This window comes from Lynx rufus, unplaced genomic scaffold, assembly GCF_022079265.1.
Source record: "Lynx rufus isolate CCGP_SWC_20201006 ecotype Redwood Valley unplaced genomic scaffold, mLynRuf1.p SCAF_5, whole genome shotgun sequence".
Classification (NCBI taxonomy): domain Eukaryota; kingdom Metazoa; phylum Chordata; class Mammalia; order Carnivora; family Felidae; genus Lynx; species Lynx rufus.
This window is the reverse complement of record NW_025814867.1, coordinates 149,531,400-149,551,061: the sequence shown is the minus strand read 5'-3', so window position 1 is coordinate 149,551,061 and position 19,662 is coordinate 149,531,400.

Genomic DNA, 19,662 nt, shown 5'->3' with positions numbered 1-19,662 from the left:
CAATTTCTTGCAATTCTCATCCTTATGGGAACTTATATCGTTTCATCTGTGACCCGGAGAAGCTCTTAACTTTAGACCTCTGTGATGAGCTGCTCTCACATCTCCTTGACATGATTCTAGAACAGGGTTGGCCACTGTTTCTAGGCTTTTCTAGTGCATAGAGCTAGGAAAACACACATGCACACACGTCTGTCTGTCTATCTGCCTCTGTCTCTCTCTCTCATTACCGATCTTTCAACTGTCTATGAATAGGTAAAATGCCATATGAATTCACATCAATTTCTAACTCAAATTAAAGACTACAGGGTTTTTGCTTTACTTGCCTCTGTGTTATATCCGTATCTCCTCTCTTTCATACCAAAAACCTTAGTTCTCAAGCATACAGAATTAGAATATCCCGTAATTACTCACTTGCTTTATCCCTTGGTATAAACATAATAGTCTCAGAATAACAACATAATACTATTACCACTAATCATGATTCCTGAAAAATAGTTGTCTATATTGTTACATATGCTATTCTTGTCCCTCTATTTTTTTATGGCTTTACTATATCCTCATGGTCATATATGTGTTCACATAGTCATATACATGATAAACTTCCCTGTTAACTTTCATTTAGTCCTAGTTCCTCAAGTAATTGCATGTTAAGTGCTCTGTCCTCTTTGCCCTTATGCTTCTCTAGCCATTTTCATTGTCAGAAGTGTGGGCTTTAGCAGATTCCTCAGGAGGAACTCAAGAGAACAGTATCTTCTGAGTTTCTGTGTGATGGAAACAGTTTGTCTCTGCTCCTTACACACAAAGGTCGATAGCGCTGATGTATGACAAATGAGCACCATGTGTAATCTGGGATTTTCTTTTGCTCTAAAGGACACTATTTGGACAACTGGCAAGTTAGAATTAAGTCTATAGAATAGATCTGAGCAATAGCTTGTTAATTTTCTTACTTTGCAATTATATTGTGGTTGTGTAAGAGGATGCTCTTGTTTTTAGGAGACACAAACTCCAATTAGGGACAAAAGTGCATCATGCATGCAACTTACATATCTACATGTGCACACGCATTTACACGATAAATGGTAATATTTGGGGAATCTATGTAAAAGGCATATGGGAATTATGAATTCTTTACACTAGTCTTCAACTTTTATGTAAGTCTAAAGTGATATTAAAAAACCAAGAATATTTATAGAGACATGCATTTCTCAACAGACATATAAATGTGTAGGTATCCCTATTTATGCTAGCATCCATAATTTTATAGTACAATTTTATGGATATGTTGAGTTGTATTTTTTTCCAAAGATAAACACTGGAAACTTCTTATGATGTTTAAGAATTTATACTTGGCACAGCAAAATATGGGGTACTGATGATGGATCCAGAAAACACACAGGAAAGAAAGACATAAATGTCTTATTTGTAAAGAAAAAAAATCGATGACAAAGCAAAAAATACAGAGATTTGGTCTTGATTTATTTTGCATAGATGCCAATTACTGTCATATTTTCTTGATCTTTAACTGAGACCTTGTTCCCCTTCTGTTAATTTTTCCTTTAAAGCCAAATAAAAATGAACAGAGCTATTATTATTTTGCATTGAGTATCCCAAGTAGATTTGGATTGGTGGTTTCAAAGCAAACAAACAAGAGACAGATGCAATGGAATTTCATAACTAGATGGGCTTTAGGGTGTATCAATTTTCTTGGGCAAGTTCATAAAAAAACAAGTTTCTCCCTCTTGTACTCTGTCCTTAGGGACTAATGTTCTAAAAAGGGAGAACAATTTTCCAGTAAAATTAACTCCATTGAAGATGTGGTGGATTTTAAAGACATTCCACTTTCATGCTATTTTTTAAGACTTTTGGGGATGGGCCCCTATGTAGCTAGGAGGGGGCCTCCCTGGTGGGTTGTGTTCTTGTCTGATGTCGTGGGCACAGTTGGATGTAAATGCTCTCATGCTTGGATCTCCTGGTTCCTTTGTCCAAAATACTTTCATCTTTTCCACAAGATGGCAAGATCTGCTTGCAAAGCGGAAGCACCCTGTGACAATATGAAACAGATCTCCTTCGTTTGAGAGGGCAATCCCCAACTTACAAATGAATTGTCTTTGAATATTGTTTCTAAGTCAGTGGCTTAAAATTCAAAATTGCCCTTTTCTATGGACACGCCATCATTAGGTCCCCAGGCCAGCTGACTGAAATTTCCCAAGCCCACCATGTTAATTTCTGTAGCGATCCTGTGGCCCCCCAATCACCAGGTGTGACTGTGCTCTAGAGTAGTGGCTCTCACCAGGCCATGGAATGCACTTTCTGAAAGGCCTTGCTGGCTGCTTATCTAACACCCTACACTACTTCTCCGGAGCGTAGACCTTCTCATGGTACTCCTCTGCTCATGCCAAATATGTACCTGTTCCAGACCTTCAACCACATGTTCCATCTTTCCCATCTCACTGTATGTGATTTCTCCACATGGACACATGCCACCTAAAGCTTTGTCTGAATGTGCCCCAGCCTTCCTCAGTTTCCCATCTTTGCCTATGCTGTTCTTGGCACCCAGAATCAATTTCCCATTTGTGTTGGCCTCTTCTTTGCTGGCTCATCTCATATGCCATGTCCTTTTCTGATTTCTCCCTATTTTTATCCTACTATTATCTTGCTTGTCCTATGCCATGTAGTAAAGCCTTTATGGGGTGATGTTTGTTAGACTGTTAGTGAGCCCTGTGCCACCTAGGGTACAGGAATCCTTGTTTTATCCACCTCCGAGGGTCCGGCAAGGCCTAGCACTATGCTTTGCATACAGTGGCTGCATGGCAAATTCTGGAGGTGTTGGATGGCCTCCCTGCCCCCACCCCACTGTCACATATACCGAGAGAGAGTGGGCAGCATGTGCAGGTGCCAGTAGGAGACCAGAGAGGGGAGCTGTCTTTGTTGCTCTCCAAACATTAATGTCCACAGACAGCTAAGTGCTGTCTACCTTTGGCTTTGAGTCAGATATAATAAAACAAAATCAGCCATTACGAGTAATGCTTTTTAAATATTGTTGTAAGCCTCACAAAAGACGTTTGCTATCCCTGACTGGTGTCAGATACAATAAATATAATTAATCTCTGGAAACACATAGATGAAATTACTTAAATCATGGCTTTAGTTCGTTTCCAATCCTCTGAATCTCCTGGGCATAGAGCAAATCACGTGGCTCTTTGCTGCTGGAGGTACCTCAAGCCCTTCTCCCCGGTTTGGCTCGAGGGGTTTGGTTCTTTCTGGCCATTTTAAACTTGAAAGTGGAAAATGTTGAGCTCTCCACATCCATCTCTTGGGGACTTACTAAAAGAAAGTTTATTTGCATAGGAGAGGTGACCTCTCCTTCCCTCTTTGACTGTGTTTTCATATCTAATAAGTTAAGAGTGGACTTTGTAGCAGCTTCCCTTAGGACAGATTCGATGAGACCACAGTCCTGGAGGTGAATGGCTTTGAGTGCTTTCCTGCATCTTAGTATCTCCAAATTTTCTTACCATGGGTCACTGTGGCTTTGGTGTCATAACATAAAAGCCATCGACTTGAGTTACAGGCAACCTTAGATTTCATCCAGGCCAATAGCCCCATTTGATAAGTAAGAAACCCCCCCCAGCCTTGGTGAGCTGACGTGATTGCTGGCGACCACATCTGTCTGAGTGTCAGAGGCTGGGTGAGAACAAGGCCTCTGCTGGGATCCTTTCTACCTCATGGATTTTTCTCAAATATTTTCCCAGGTGGGCTTAAAAAAAAAAAACTATTTCAGAGAACCATAATGGAAATATTTGGTTAACAAGACCATGCATTTCTTATATTTTAACCAGTATTTAACCAGTATTTATGGAGGGCTTACCATAGGCCATGTACTTTTTTAAAAGTTTATTTATTTTGAGAGAGAGAGAGAGAGCACACATGGAAGGGGGGGAGGAGAGAGAGAGAGAGAGAGAAAGAAAAGAAAGAGAATCCCAACTAGGCTCCATTCTGTCAGCATGCAGCCCGATGTGGGGCTTGAATTCATGAACCATGAGATCATGACCTGAGCCAAAGTCTAATGCTTAACCAACTGAGCCACCCAGAAGCCCCAAGCCATGCACTTTATAGGTGCTAGGGATACCATGATGAACAAGACAGATACAATGCCTAGCCTGAGGAATCTTCCAGTTTACTGGAAGGGATTAGATTAGGGATTAGATAGAATAGTTCAATGATTTTTGAAGAGTGTTATAATGGGACACTGTAGGGTGCCTGGAAATTCTAACTGAAGGGTGGCAGAATTTGTCTGGAAGAAACTAAGCATATTCTAAACAATAGGAGCAACAATGCAAAGGCTGGGGGTTCAGTTAAAGCTTTCCCTCATGTCCACGTGCTACCTCTAGACATCTTTGTGGCTACACCCTGCTTACCTCTCCAGACTTATCTCTCCTGTCCTAATTCTTTGTCCAAGCTTTTATTTCTTTTCCTTTCTTTGCACATACTGTCACTCTCCTGGAAATGCAAATTGCTTCCAGCCCTACTCATGCTTTAGGTTTCAGCTTTCCATTCGACTCCTCTGGACCGTTTTGGCGAATTCTCCCATGTGATATCATAGCACCTCATGTATACTTTCACTAGTCTTCATGGACTTTAATGTAATTGTCTGTTTGCTTATCTGTGTTCCTGGCTGGCCTGGGAGCATCTTGTAGGGGTCACAGGTGCGTCTTATCTGTCTCAGTAAGCCTAGCACAATGTCTTGAACTTAATTAATATTCCCAATACACCTCTGTTGTATGAACAAATGGAGAAATATAGGCTCCTGCCTCTAGTCTACTTCGTTCTGCTTCTTTTTCCCCCGTTCCTTTGTCTGTCACTCCATCCATCTATCCTTCTTTCCTTCCTTCATTCCCCACTCTTGCTCCCTTTTATCTATCTAACAGAGTCTACTGTGAGCTTGGCTTGGCCTTGAACTCCAGCAGAAGAGTTAGACAGGCAATTAGATAAATAATTATTTAGCAGCGTGCTCGATATTACAGGAATTTAAACAAAGGGCTACAGAGCACCAAGGGTGAATCCATATGTTTGTCTGGGATAATCTGAGGAGGCTTCGCCAAGGAAGTACTGTCTGAGCTGGGTCTTGAGAGATAAGAGAGATTTGCCAGGTGAGGAAAGGGAGCAGGAAAGTTACCGCTTTGGAGGCTATAGCACATGCAGAGAAAGACCCTGAGTTGTGGAAAGTCAGAAGTTTAATGTCCCTGGAATGGAGGGTGTTTACAGTACTGGGGAGGGAGGGCTGGGAAGAGTAGGCAGGACAAAGTGAGGGGAACTGAGGCCTAATGGGAAACGCTCTTGCTTGCCTCTGTAAACAGTGTGAGTTTTATGATATAGGTGCTAGGAACCGTACTGAGGTTTTTAAGCAGGGACGTCTTCTCTCTTTTGTAGGAAGGTGACAGTACCTCCCTAGGGCCATGATAAGAGAAAATCTTGGAGGTAGCAAAGGCAGAGCTTGCCAGCCGGTTTTCAGTGCTACTCTGCCATGTTCTCCCCTGTCTCTCCATTCCCCTTCTCTTCTAGCAAACCCTAGTCTGGAACAGAGGCCATTGCTAGCACTGGATGGGGATGGCCACAGGAGGAAAGAAGAGGTGGTGGGACGGGGGAGGTAAGCAGCTCATTTGTAAGAATTTGTCACCTTTACCTCTGGAGAACTGGGACTTTGAAATGATAGTGTTTACCAGCCCTTTATGTTACTTATGAGACATCTCATTTCCCTTAATAATCCTTATTAGCCAGAGAATTTATTGTTTGGCACAGACTTAAATATATGTTTACCAAATTTTCCAGTGTTAGAGCTGGCGAAAGGACTCATTCTTCCTGGACTCCTCTTGTTGTTACAACAACAATGGTAAATCTTCGCTGACTGATTTGAGGAGGCCATTGAACTTGAGAGTAACAATTACTGAACCAAATGTTTACATTACAGCACCCGCAATTCATCGAAGTGCTTCAGCTGCATAATTAATAGGACCAGCTAAAATTCTACATCATTGTAATAATATTTACTCTGAAAACTCACAGTTGGACTACAGTTTCTATCTCAAGCTCCGCTGACATCAAGGAATTTTAAACTTCCTTTTTGACAGGGAGGTTTATTAGGGCCTTATTTTGGCAGCCAAAACACATCTCTTGCAGATGTGCATTGAATTCATGGACTATTAAAGATTGATGTTGGATTAGAGATGATCTATTCAGTTGTTTCTAAACCTGGCTGAACCACAGAATCTACTGGGGGAGGGGTGGCTTCAGAAATTTCTGGATTCCTGGGCTCCACGTCTGGGAGCCTGATTCAGGAGGTAGGGTGGAACTAGGACATGGTAGACAGATTTTCTTAAACACTCAGGTTATTCTTCCACTTACGAGAACTGCGGGTCTCATTTTGAGGATATCGAGGACTACAAGACTGAAGGCACTGGGAAGAGTAAAACAATCCGGCAGCCTCTTGGGTCTCTGTGAGTGAAACAGAAATGGGTATCATGGACCCCTGGGAAATGCTTCTGTGAATAAAATAGTTTTGTTTAAAAAGTACCCAATTTTAGTTTACAGGGAGGCACTTTCACAGTGACTGTAAGAGTGGATTCTCTGTCCTCATAGAAACTCTCAGGTGCTTGTTAAAAATGCAGGTTCCTGAGATCTCCTGTAGACCCACTGTATTAAAAGCTCTGAGGGTGGGGCCCAAGAACTGTATTTTAAAACACCCTTCAAGGGTACCTAGGTGGCTAAGTTGGTTAGACATCTGACTCCTGGTTTTGACTCAGATCATGATCCCATGGTTCATGAGTTTGAGCCCTACATCCAGCTCCATGCTGACAGCACAGAGCCTGCTTGGGATTCTCTCTCTCTCTGCCCCTTCCCCACTTGTGTGTGTCCTGTCTCTCTCTCTCTCTCTCTCAAAATTAACAAACTTGAAAAAATAAACAACCTAATGCACTTAAAGTTTGAGAGACATTAGTTTTATTTTCTTTTTTAAAAAAAATATAATTGGCTCCTCCTTGCTTGTGGCCAATACTCAGTGCCAGTCCTCAAACTCATGGGAACTGAAATTTGCAAACATTGACACATCCAGTGTGCATTCCCTCTCCTTCCCTGTGCCATTTGGCACTGTTGACTGCACATTCTTGAAATGCTCTGCAAACCCCTTTCTCTTTACCATCCCTCTATGTTGCCGTGTCATCCTCAGACTTACCTTTTCCTGGACTCCTCTTCTTCCACCTGCCCTTCCTGGGCAATCACACGTCCTCTCTTGGTTACATTGTGATAGTAGTGATGATTTCCAAATGTCTTTCATCAGCTTACACTCATTTCCTGAGCTTCAGACCTGCCTATACAATAGCCTGTTGAGTACCTGCCGTTTGTATGTCCACTGTGCCCTCAAATCCACATGGCAGAACGGAGTTCATGATGTTCCCCCATCACCTGGTTCTCCTCCTCTCTCCAGTACTTGGGTTGATGGTGCTGCTACTCATCCAATCACTACCCCAGACTCTTGCCTCTCACTTCACCTCCATGCATGAGCAAGCTCCACTGATTTGAGCTATTAAATATACGTGAGTCAATTACCTCTCAATATAATTGGAAAAAATATACCTGAAATCTACTGTCTGTATCCCTCCCAAATGCCTCTGGCTCACCCCAGACCTTCATCATCACTCATCTGAACCTCGGTACTACCTCCTGGGCTGGTCTCTTCCTGCCAGTATCCAGAATGATCTTTTAAGCATCTTATGACACCATCCCTCCTGCTTAAACCCTTCAGAAATTCTGCATTGCCTTCAGGATAAAGCCCCAAATCTTTAGTGTGCTTCTCAAGATCTTCTAAGCTCTGGCTGTTCTTCCACTTAGCTCCTGCTCATCTCTTCTCTCTCATTCCCTGGACCTTATGTCCTAGCCATTGTGAATTACTCTGCTCCCTGGTGCCTTGAGGCATTTTCAGAGGAAATTTCTAATACCTGGAATGTCTTTCTATCACTATATCTGCTTTCTCCGTCTGTCATCGAGTTGAGTCCCTACTCATTCTTCTGGATGCAACTCTGCCCCTCTGAAACCTTGGTTGACCCTCTGGCAACGATGTGGTCCTGACACTGTGCACAATCCTGCCATATCCACACCTCCATCAGAAATCTGTGTGCAAGGACTTGTTTGTGCACCTACTGCCTTTCTTTGACTTGATTCATCTATTACCTCCAGTGCTTAGAATCATGACTGGTTCTTAGTAGGTGCTTAACACTTCTTAGATGAATGAATGTGTGAATCATTCACGGCATCTGACTTTTAGAACCATATATCATGTAAAAATCTATACTTACATTTTAGCCATTCTTCCAATATATGAAACACATGTCATGAATTAATGCATTGGCAATAGAGTTCATAAAAATAACTATGCGTTCTGACTAATTGACTCATGTTACCCATTTAACTTACCCATTAAGGGGTTAGCCAGAAGCTGGAAGTGAAGCAAATATACTGTGGCATGGATCAACATTAAACCAAGTCCCTCTAGCAGTTGATAGGAAGGGGTTTTAAAAACAAGCAAGGTTACTAGGCATTACTTCATCTTTTATAACATATTGGGCATTTTTTTTTTTAACCAAAGGAAACCATATTTCATCCCGGTAAGTAAGAATCATGCTAATAATGGAAAACAAAACTATTCCAACATTTTAGCTAAAATTATAGTGTGGCTGTAAGTAAAAAGAAGCTTGAGATGCTCAAGTGGGTCTATTTTTTTTGGTCCTTCTTTGTCTGTTGCAGCATTGGCACAAAGGAAGCTGTGAGTGGTTGGATCAGGGTCCCATAGCCAGGCAGGGAAGAGCCTTGGGGGTGAATTGGGTCATGGCAGGGTGGAGGGAGCAACACATCAGTGATGCATCCTGGGAAATAATCAGGTCTGAGCACAACACACGTAGACTGCAAAACCAAGTATTGACTTGTCACTCTAGGCCAGGCACGAGATTTTCTGTTTTATAAACCTATGCTGTTCAACCCACTCTGCAACCCTATGAAGCTATTACAGATTTCTTAATTTTACGGACTCAGGAGCTGTTAATTGACTCTCAGGGTGTAGGAAATGGCATCTGGTTGATTCCATCATTGAAGATTCAGGAGGGTGTGGCAATCAGCTTGCCTGAATTCAAAAGGCAAGAAGACACCCTCTGCAATTCTTCTTCTCTCTTGTCTCTCAATATTCTGTCCCTTGATTCTCTCAGAACTCATGCCTCTTGGGTTCCCACCCCTTGTCCACATGGCATAGGCAGCTGTATTGGGCTGAGAGAGACTTGTCAGCTGAAACGCTCTCTGGTAAGCTCGCTGCGGGAGAAAGGAGTGTGGGGTCTGACCTCAAAGTGCCCCATTCAACCCAGCCATGCTGGCTTTAGATGGACATGACTTTCACATCATCAGAGACTGACAGGATATTAGAATGCTAAGGGACCATAGCATCAGCTTCTCTTATTTCACAAATGAGGACATTGGGTCCATGGGAACTTAACTTGTCCAAAGTCTTGGCAGTGGTAGATGTGGAATGTGAGCTTCCTAACATCCCCAGGGCCCTTGCCCCTACACCACTGTGGCTCCCCTACTTGCCAAGTTCATGCCCCTGCTCCTTGGCACCCCTTTTCCTCCCTGTCGAGCAGATAGTAGGAATCATATGTATCGATTGGAGCCAAATACACTTATGTTCTTTTAGCACCCAATGTCTGTGATTTTGCCTTGAAGTTGACCCTTGTTTCCCACGCTTCCAGGATGAGGTTCTCTGTCTCCTTCTCCTCTGTGTCTCCCGCTCTTCCCAGGCCTTTTGATCTCTTCTATAGCATGCCTTCCACACCAGTCTTCTGTGGTCTTCAAACACATCTCATAAATTTTCTCCTTTGCTGAGGCTATTTTCCCAAGCACCCTCCACTCGCACGCTCCTTGCTCTGTCTTTTGAGCACTAATGCAAATCATACTGCTTTTTACACACCCTCTCTCACCACTTTGGCCTGTGGGGATCCTTATGCCCATCATGGTGTCTCTCCTTTAAAACTCAACATATTGTGGCTAGGCCAGTATTTGCCAAAGTATTTCCTAGAACAGGTGCCCTTTGAAGCCCGTTTTCTCCCTGTTCTCCACTCCACCTGTAGGATAAGTCCATGGTTAAGTCTGTCCGTGAAATGCTGAATGTTTTATCTGTCTCGTGGACATTCCTATTGCATAGTAGAAACTGTCTTAGGTTTTTAAACCCCTGTACCTTCCAGATTTATGTCCTTGGAACCTTTCATTTGTGTGACACTATCAGCATTCTGTTGAATACATTTTGGGGAATGCTCTTCTAGGAAGGTTATGGTACACAATTAGAAATCTAGAAGTCTTATCCTCCCAGCAATCATGTAAGTTTTTGCAATTCTTTATCTCTCTCCAGTGCCCAATGGAATGTTAATTTCTTTCTTTCTGGTTTAAAATTTTTATGTCGTGGCAAAGGGCTAAGGGAGGTTTACTTAACTGCCATTGTGGGATCCTAGTGCAGAGAAGGACTTTTTACATGGAAATATGGCAAAGATGCAGACTGGTCAGCAGGAAAAGCAGAAATTATTCAGGGATCAGGACAACTTAAAATATAGCATTGTCATGGACGATAAGTGTGGCTGGATCTAGAAAGGCCAAATCCACTGCCAGAAAAGTCTCAGTGGAAAAGTTGTAATTTGAGAAACCCTCACCGAAAGAAAGGCAAGTAGCTCTGATGTAAGTGAACTTCTCTAAGTCCTGGAGAGTGAAAAACAAGTTCAAAGATGGAGAGAGGGAGAAAGAAAAAAAAAATGGAACAGAATGGATGGTTATAAAACACTCATTTTATTTCAGTTTCCAAACTTTCCTGGGATGAGCTCCCAGATCCTCACCCTGCTACCAGGAGCTAAGGCTTCAGTTATTAAGGCTCTGTTCTTGCCAAAACTTCCTTCTTTTTCTCTTTTCTTGCTTCATGTTTCAGGAATGACCTTAAACAACCCTGGATCTTTATCGGTTCAAGTTAATGCAACTCAAGTCGGTTCACAAGCTATTTGTTGAGCACATACTATATGCCAAGTGATGCTGGGGCTGCAAAGATAAATAAAACAGTCTTTTTGCCTGGGTATGTTCTAGCCAGGGGTGGAGAGAGGCAGCATCAGACACAATGACAGGTAGTTTCAATATGGCACCAAGATAAAGAACAAGGGGGCACATGCCCGAGTCTGGGCACTCCGGTGACTGTGTCTATGAGGCCATCTTCTCCATGAGGCTCAGGAGTACAGTGTGGAGGGCCCATGAGATTTCTAGGGGCTCATGAAGATGTTCTCACTTTTTTAAAATCAGAAATAAAAATTAAATATGATCTAGCCTGGATTTTATTTATCTTTTAAATTTTTATTTCTATTTATTTATTTATTTATTTATTTATTTATTTATTTATGAGAGAGAGTAAGTGAGGGAGGGGCTGAGGGAGAGGGAGAGACAGAATCCCAAGAAGGCTCTGCACTATCAGTACAGAATCTGACACGGGGCTCCATCTCAGGACTGTGAGATCACGACCTGAGCAGAAATCAAGCGTTGGATGCTTAACTGACCGAGCCACCCAGACGCCCCTTATTTATCTTTGTACCAATACAGTCACAAAGTAATTTGAGTATTTTTTATGGAAGAAGGGGCCCACACAGGCCAAAGTGCCCAGGGCCTACAAAAATCACATACAATTGTGTTAGCTTCCTGGTGCATTTGTAACAAAGTACCACAAACCGAGTGACTTAGACAGTTGGAGTGTATTTTTTCATGGTTCTGGACCCCAAAAGTTTGAGATGACAGTGTGAGCGAGCAGGGTTGTGTGGGTTCCTTGGCAGGGCTGTGGAGGAGACTCTGTTCCAGGCATCTCCCCTTGCTTCTGGTGCCTCAGGTGCTCTTTGGCTTGTTGTGTCTTCCCATCGTCTTCCTTCTTTGTGTAGCTCTTTCTCTTTACATGGCATTCTTTTTGATAAGCCCATCAGCCATATTGGGTTAGGGGCTAGCCCTACGGCAGCATGACCTCATGACCTATGGCAGCTGAACTAGGTCAGCCATGACCTATGGCAGCTGAACTAATTACATCTTCAACAGCACTATTTCCAAGTGTTTCTAGGGGTTAGGATTTGAGCATATGGATTTGCTGCTGGTGGTGGTGTTTGGGGAGGGACACAGTCCCACCCATAATAGTAACCCTGGGTTCCTGGGAGAATCCATGCTTCTCTCCTCCTCTGTGACCACTAGGCTGTGCTCGAGGTGAGTCACATAGCTTTCTGTGGTTATAGGTCCCCTCACCTCCCTCCCAAAGAAATAAAACAAGGGGTTTTTCTTGTTGATCATAAGACCACTATGGAAAATTATGTTGCAGACTTTATTGGAACATTTTATTTATTGACTTACCTTCTGATTGAAGATGGCCAGATTTAATTATTATTTAAAAAAATAAGCTTATTCTTGGAAATGCTGAGCATGACATCTTTAGAAAGTGAAGCCTTCGTGTGGCGCCTGGGTGCCTCAGTGGGTTAAGCCTCCGACTTCAGCTAGGGTCATGACCTTGTGGTCCGTGAGTTCCAGCCCTGAGTCGGGCTCTGTGCTGACAGCTCAGAGCCTGGAGTGGAGCCTGCTTTGGATTCTGTGTCTCCCTCTCTCTCTCTGCCCCTCCCCCACTCACACTCTGCCTCTGTCTCGCAAAAATGAATAAATGTTAAAAACAACTTCAGAAAAAGAAAGTGAAGCCTTCTTCTTGAACTCAAGTTCTGTGGTAAACTCCTCCATGTGTGCCATCCTCAGAGAGGCCGGCCTCAGTAGATCCCAGGATGCCAGGATGGAAGTCTCCAGGTTTCACTGCTGTGAGCTCTGTTTTCTCCCCATTTCTCAGGGACAGGCTCTGAAACAGGAAACAAATGCCAGGAAGTGGTGATAAGGCCTTTGAGGAAATGTGCTCCTCTGGTTCCCAGCCTTGTGTCTTCAGGACCAGGATCTAAAAGGGGCCAGAGCACATTCCTTGCAGTTCCATGTACTATTTCGGGGAAAGGGCCAGGCAGTCACCCAGGCACAAACCTGGCACAAGCCCACCACGGCCTGTTTTGAATCTGCATTGAAAAATTCTGCCTTTTGTCCGGGGAGTTCCAGGGGACACTGTCTCCCTCCTCCCTCGCTGGGCAGGTCTGCTTAGCTGGTGGTGGTCTGAGGCAACCCAATGCTACTTCTCACTCCCGTCCCGCCAACTCTGCAAATACTTCAGGGTGTCTGGTCTTCATTAGGGTTGGCGGAGTTGACAGTGTATAGTCTCTCCCTGAAGTGCCACCTCACCTGTGGTTGACCAGACGCCCCCATCTTCACTTTTGAAGAAAAGGCCACAAGGGACCGCTCAGGCAGTTGCCAGAGCTTGTCCTCTAGGCTCACATGCCATGCAACTCGGCTGCTGCTGTCACCACCTTCCTGTCTAGGAGGCCAGCTCACTATGAGCCTCTCCTCCTCGCCTGGGCTTTGCCAAACTCTCTGGACAGCAGCCATCTTGAGTTTGCTCCTGGAGCCCATCGACTGTCTGGGTTCTCTCACAGGTTGTAAGAGAAACAAACCGAAAATGTGCTAAGTCCTTCATCACCTCCTTCTTTTTCCAGCCTCTCATTTGAAGTTCTATGCGTATTCCCAGACTTGTACTTCTCAGTATTTTTCATAAAAATAACTCTGTGGCACCTCCGGGTAAATATCTTAGCTTTAAAGTCTTTGCAATCAGATCTCCTTTGCAACCAGAATGGAGCAGCTGTAATTAAGAAAAATACACAGAATACATAAAGTTTTTAAAGTGTGTGTGTCTCCCCCCACCTTTTTTTTTTTTTACAGCATCTGAGCAGTTTTGCTATTAACAGGAGGAAATATGTAGAAAAATCCAGGGTATTTCTAAACATCTGACTGTTCAGCTGGGTAAAAATACAATCTAAGTATTTCCTTTCAAATTTGCATCACTTTATGATTAGTCAGGGCTTTTGAAGTATGAATATCCTTTTCCGAAATGTTTTCTATTACAGCTGTGTATTTTTTTTTTCAGTGACCCAATTATATGACTCTTCTGCATGGAAAAATTCACGTTATTAGTTTAAAAATACATTGTTGAACTTCAATAACAGGTTTTGTAAGGTTGTGTTACACAGACTTTTACGAAGTTTAATTTTGTCATTTTGTTCTAGAATGTAGGAAATGGGGGCACTGGGAAAGGTGTTTAGGGTCTTTTGAGGTAGGACAGCAGAAGAAACTGGAAAGCATGGTGAAGACCCCTTTTGAATGGATCCTTTGAACCCATTCATTATTGTAAGGGAGAAAGTTGGCAGTGGCTGGAAACATTCCTGATTATTTGAACCAGGGCTCGTCTGGCTGTGGAGTTTCTTCATCTTAGATATTGAGAGTTCTTCTCATTTTCCTTTACCCCAAGGTGCAAGCATGAGTCCATGATCATCCATTTGCCCCTAATATCTTTTCACAGTGAACCCTTTAAAAGATTACTGAGTTTATTTCATTACTTAGACATGTTCCAAGGGTTCTGGAAAAATGTTGCCTCAGATAGAATATAATCTGGAGGCTTACATTCCTTAGAATTTGCTACTCAGGAGATACTTTAGCACAAGGGTTCTTTAAAAATAAGTTATTTATAGCTCCAATATTTTCCTTATAATTTGTTCCAACTAGTCCATCATCACTGAAACAAGGATTTTAAAGCCAAGGTGTTTGCTTCCAAGTGAGAATTTAAAGAAAATTTAGTGTTTGATTTTTTCCCCCTTATCTTTTCTGGGAGTAGATATATTGTGTGAGTATTCAACACACCTGCCAAAGTCAACTTTTAGAATAGACATAACGTAAGACCAGCACACAGCTCAGCCTTGTTCCCTGGTGGAGCTCTGTCTCCGAGGGTTTGGGTTCTATAGGATCGGTTTGCCAGCCATGAAGCCTGGAGAGGTACATTTGTCGTGAAGGAAAAATGATTGCCTCTCGTTTTGAACCACCTCATCCATCAATGGCATCATTTGGTACAACTTGATAAAGAAGTATCAGAAATAGTTTTCCTAATGGCAGATGCATTTTAAAAATGGTGCTTGTCTGGAGTGTGGTGGGAATACTGTGTGACTTCCGCAGCTATAGTGGGGCTGCTGGTCTCCTTGTGGCCCCATGTGTCTTTTGAAACAGGCCAGGGGCTCTGTAAACATAGGGGCCTCCCTGCGATTATTCCAAGAGTGCTTGCCTTCATTGTTGGGGATTTTAAAGCACGGGGAAGTGAAAAGGCAGCTGGGACCAATACGCTCCCTCTGAGACAGTGTTTTTGATGACTTCTAGGCTGTGGATTGGAACCAGGAGCCAAGACAAATAATCCTATAGTGAATAGGTAGTGTTCAGGATCAGTATCTGAAATTTGGAGGTCATCTCACTGCTAGTATTTTAAGAAATGAAAAGAGAGAAATTAAAAAAAATTGCTTAACCTTCAATTCATCGTGTTGAATGATCCGCAATAGGGATCTACATGTAGTTTTAAAAAGGAAGGAAATATTTCAGACTTCAGTGGTCCTTAGTTTGTGTTTTCTCTGTAATATCTAGCCAGGCTTAAATAACTAGTAGAATCCCACAGTGTTAGAGCTTGTTGTGGGTAGAATTGTGTTCTCCCAAAAGCGATGTTCAAGTCCTATCTTTTGGTACCTGTGGATGGGACCTTATTTGGAAATAGAGTCTTTGTAGATGTTACCAAGTTAACGATCTCAGGATGAGATCATCCTGGTCATAGGGTGAGCCCTAGATTCACTGACTGGTGTTGTTATCAGAGAAAAGAGAGGAAGGTTGAGACAGGGATACACAGAGGGAGAACAGCATGGAAAGACAAAGACAGAGACTGGAGTGATGCCTCTATAAGCCAAGAAATGACAAGGATTTCTGGCAACCATCAGAATCTATGAGAGAAGCATGAAAAAAATTCTCCCTCAAAGCCTCCAGAAAGAGCCAAATCTGCTGACACCTTGATTTTCAACTTCTGGCCTCTGGAATTGGGAGAGAATAGAATTCTGTTTTAAATCACCCAGTTTGGGGAAATTTGTTGCAGCAATACCCTAAGAAACAAGTACAGCGCTGTATGGGGTCTTGAAACATCTGACCCAGGAGCCTCATTTTATTTTTGGGAGGCCCAATGACTTGTCCCAGCTTACATGGTAGGTACGTGGCTGAGCTCGGCCTAGAATGCTTGACTGCAGACCCTGAGTTGGGTTCCCTCCACCCCCTTATGGCGTATCCATTGTGTGCAAAACACAGGGTCAGGGGCTAGAGGGAGTGCAGAGGTAAGTCACACCAGCTTTGACAAAAGGAAGTTCAAAGAAGTCCCAGATTCCAGTTGGGCTTTAAAAGAAGAGATTTCAGTATGGAGATTTGGTGGGGGAAGAGGGACCAGGCAAAGGGGCGTAGGATGGTGTATTCTCACTGCCAACTTAACGAGAGCTTAGGAACCGGTGGAAGATGACCCTGTTGCTGTAGTCTTGAAGAGGCAGGGCCTTCCAGAGAGCTGTAGGGGTGAAGGTGCCACCCCAGTGTGCTGGAAGGCACAACATCGAACCAGAAGGGAACATTCTCCAGGCTTAATGTTGTTTGGCCTGTTAGATTTCGTACTTACCAGGGACCTGTCGCTCCTTCCTTCTTTCCCGTCTCTCCCTCTTGGAATGCGAATGTCTGCCCTATGCATGTCCCACCATTGCAGTTTGGAAGCACCTAACTTGCTTGGTCTCATAGATTCATGGCCAGAGAGGATTTTGCCTCCAGATGAATGTACCTGGAGTCTCACACACACCTGATCCAGACGGTACGTAGATGAGACTTCGGGCTTCAGAGTAGATGCTGGAATGAGTTCAGACTTTGGGGCCTGTTGGGATGGAGTGCATATATTTTGCATGCGGGAAGGACGTGAACTTTGGGGGGTCAGGAGCAGATACAATGGATTGAATTCTTATATCACCCCCAAATTCATATGTTGAAGTCCTAACCCCCCAGGGTGATGGTATTTGAAGGGGGGGGGCTTTGGGAAGTGATTCATTCAGGTCATGAAGGTGGAGCGCTCATGAATGTGAGGTGTCCTTAATGATTAGTGTCCTTATCAGAGGCCCCAGAGAGCTCTGGTCCCTTTTACCACTTGAGTACTCAGTGAGATGATAGCTGTCTGTGAACCAGGAAGCAGGTCCTCACCAGACACTGAATTTGTTGGTGACTTGATCTTGGACTTCCCAGCCCCCAGAACCGTGAGAAACTTCTGTTGTTGATAAGCCACCCAGTCTATGGTGTCCTGTTCAAATGGACCAAGGCAGCCAGCTGTTGAAGGAACATAGAATCAAATGTGAAGGAGACTGAACTCTGGTTGCCTTTGCTTCTCACTTCCTTCCAAAAGGAATCTGGGTTTTGATCAGGTATCTGCTCTCTTCAGCACCGTCTCATGCCTCAGGGGAGGCTGACCTCGCATGCAGGTGTGAGAGGCGGCTCGACAGGTAGCACCCGTAACCCTTCGCCAGCGCTTGAATGAGCGATGGACACGTGAACTAATTGCGGCCAACGAAATGGAAGGGGAAGCCTAGTGGCGGTTGGGGAAGAAGGAAATGCTTCTGGAAATGTCTGCACACCTAAGAGGAGGTGCAGAAAGAAGACTCCCCTCTTCCCCTGGACATTGCAGTTTCTGGATATGGAGCAGAACTGGGAGAGGCATGTGCTGGGGATGAAGCTGACCCCAGGGGCTGCAAAAAACCAAGAGGAAGCGAGACGGGTCTCTGGAGATGGCATGATACCCCTGCACCCTTTGAGTCTCCTGTTCAATGGCATCAATAGCGTTCCTTAACCATTTATGCCAGTGGGAATCGGTGTTTCTGCTGCCCATTACTGAAAGCATGGAGGGCTTCCTGGAGGAGGCGACACCGAGGCCATCTGGAAGTTGAGTAGGAGTTAAGAGGAAAGGGGGCTAGAGTGTTCTAGGCAGAGAGGACAGCTTCTGTGAAGGATTCTGAGGGGTGACACTGTCACCCCTGCGTTGGAGAAACCAGAAAGAATGCAGTCTGTGTGGAACAGGGGAATGGGGGGTGGTGATGTATGTGTACAGATAGAGAAGAAGGAGGGGGAACAGAGAGGGATGCGGCCAGAGGAGGGAAACAGGAGTCAGATTACAAGTAGCACAGAAGTTTACAAAGACTCATGTGGGGGAGACATTAGGGTATTAATTATAGGTGGGGTATTAATTAGGGAATATTAAATTGGCTCCATCGAGACATGATGAGATTCTGGCATCCAGCGGTGACAACAGCAATGAAAACCAGGGATGGGTGTTCAAAGACACCGGGGAGATAGACTCTATGGTATTTGGCAGTACATGAGCTATGGGGCGGGGGGACGGGGAGGTGGGGGGAGACAGCAAAGCTGATGCCAAGAATCTTGAGTGAGTGACTCAGAAGATGCGGTTCTCTGAAAGGCCAGTGAAGAGGGAGGACGGGCTGGGGCTGGGCTGAAGTGGAGAAGAGGACAAGAGCAGCCATCAGCTGTGGGTTGTCTTTGCCTACACTCACACCAGGCAGGCGGGAGAGCATTCCTCCTTTGGGCGAGGATGGGCTCGAGCTTGGAGCTCTCTAGAACACCTGCAGGACTGAACGGGGGCGCCCATTCTGTTCCCTCTTGGTCCCCCCCACGGGCGATAGGCAGGCCTCAGGCTCTGACTTGGGCTCTTCCCATGCTGTCCCTCTGGGGCCTGGTCCCTTGGCCTGTCCTTGTCCAGCGTCTGGGTGGGGCCCTTGGACCCTCCTGTGTTCCCCGGGCAGGATCCAGTCTTCGCTCGCGAGTTCCCGAGTGCCCTAGCCTTGTCAATCAAAAACCTTGGGTTTCAAGACCATTGGCCCTGCTCTGTTACAACGTCAAGAGCTGTCTGGAAATTCTACACTTTCTGTCTATACATTCTGCTGGGCTGTGTCTAGAGTTAAGAGGTCAGCCTGTTACCTCGGCACAGGGAGTACCAGAGAAGGGTGGAAAGAGATGGCAAGGTGGCCTGCTGGGGTTTGACCTAGGGAGCAAATTGGGTCAACCAGAGACAGAAATGCAGAAGTCCAGTCCGCCCGCATGAAACCCACAGGGACAGAGCGAGAGCTCCTTGTGGCCCATCTGACTGTCCCAGGCTCCATGGTCAGCTTGAAGGCAGGAAAAAGGTGCCTCCCTAAACTTAATGGCTGCTGTTTTATTGCCTCAAGCCATACAGGATGTACAAGTTGGGGTACAGGTGGTTTGGGGCCCACATCCCAAATGCAGGGACGACCCCCCGCTCCCTGATTCTGAGAAGATGCGGAGGAAATCCTTGGCACTAAGCGAGCAAACAAACACACACCCAAACAAAACAACACGAAAAGTCTGCACCGAAAACTTTCCACTTGCAAACATGTTTTTGTCAGTGCCAAAGGTTTAGGATTGCAACATTTGGGCGTCTTTGGCCCCAAACCCGAGGACTCTGCAGTTTTCCCAAAGCACCTAAAATAAAGAATTCCTTTTGGCAAAAACAGTATGTTTGTAAACAGAAAGCCTTTATTTTTGAGAAACTCGATTCCCCCTTAGATGTCGAGTATTCTGAATAAA